The sequence below is a fragment of the Limulus polyphemus genome, unplaced genomic scaffold (genome assembly GCF_000517525.1).
Source record: "Limulus polyphemus unplaced genomic scaffold, Limulus_polyphemus-2.1.2 Scaffold13241, whole genome shotgun sequence".
In the NCBI taxonomy this organism is placed as follows: domain Eukaryota; kingdom Metazoa; phylum Arthropoda; class Merostomata; order Xiphosura; family Limulidae; genus Limulus; species Limulus polyphemus.
Window position 1 is genome coordinate 1 of NW_013678851.1, and position 1,139 is coordinate 1,139.

Here is a 1,139-nt window from a genome sequence, read left to right on the forward strand (position 1 = left end):
TAGTAAAAACAACAGTTTTTAGTAGTAAAAGTAGCAAAAACAACAGTTTTTTAGTAGTAAAAACAACAGTTTTTAGTAGTAAAAGTAGCAAAAACAACAGTTCATTTAGTAGTAAAAACAACAGTCCTTTTAGTAGTAAAAACAACAGTTCTTTTGGTGATAAATAAAATTATCTTCTGGTGAAAAGATTATTTTCTGAACATAGAATAATTAAATTAGTTAGATCTTGGCGATGTTTCGTATGCAGAAGTAAGTCCCAATAGACGATTACTTTCATTAGCACGTAAGTTGTATATGACTAGTAGTTAATTACGTACGTTATGGTTTTGTATAATCATGAAAAATAGAGAACAATGAATATTATATAGATGGATGAAAAAAAAAATGTAGTGCTGGAAATGAATCACTTGTTACTAACTAGAACTATTATACTTCTATTAAACTTACAAGGAACTCTAATTAATTTAGCTTAACACCAAATAGTTGAAAATGCTTAATGAAATCCTAAGTCTGGTAGAATCATGATGCCCACAGACGACGTTTCTTAATTAATATGAAAACTTATTATCTGTGACTTATTTAACCTCACCTACCTTCACAGACGTTTCTTAATTAATATGAAACTTATTATCTGTGACTTATTTAACCTCACCTACCTTCACAGACGACGTTTCTTAATTAATATGAAAACTTATTATCTGTGACTTATTTAACCTCACCTACCTTCACAGACGACGTTTCTTAATTAATATGAAAACTTATTATCTGTGATTGATTTAACCTCACCTACCTTCACGGACGACGTTTCTTAATTAATATGAAACTTATTATCTGTTACTTATTTAACCTTACCTACCTTCACAGACGACGTTTCTTAATTAATATGAAAACTTATTATCTGTGACTTATTTAACCTCACATACCTTCACAGACGTTTCTTAATTAATATGAAAACTTATTATCTGTGACTTGTTTAACCTCACCTACCTTCACAGACGTTTCTTAATGAATATGAAACTTATTATCTGCGACTTATTTAACCTCACCTACCTTCACAGACGTTTCTTAATGAATATGAAAACTTATTATCTGTGACTTATTTAACCTCACCTACCTTCACAGACGACGTTTCGTAATTA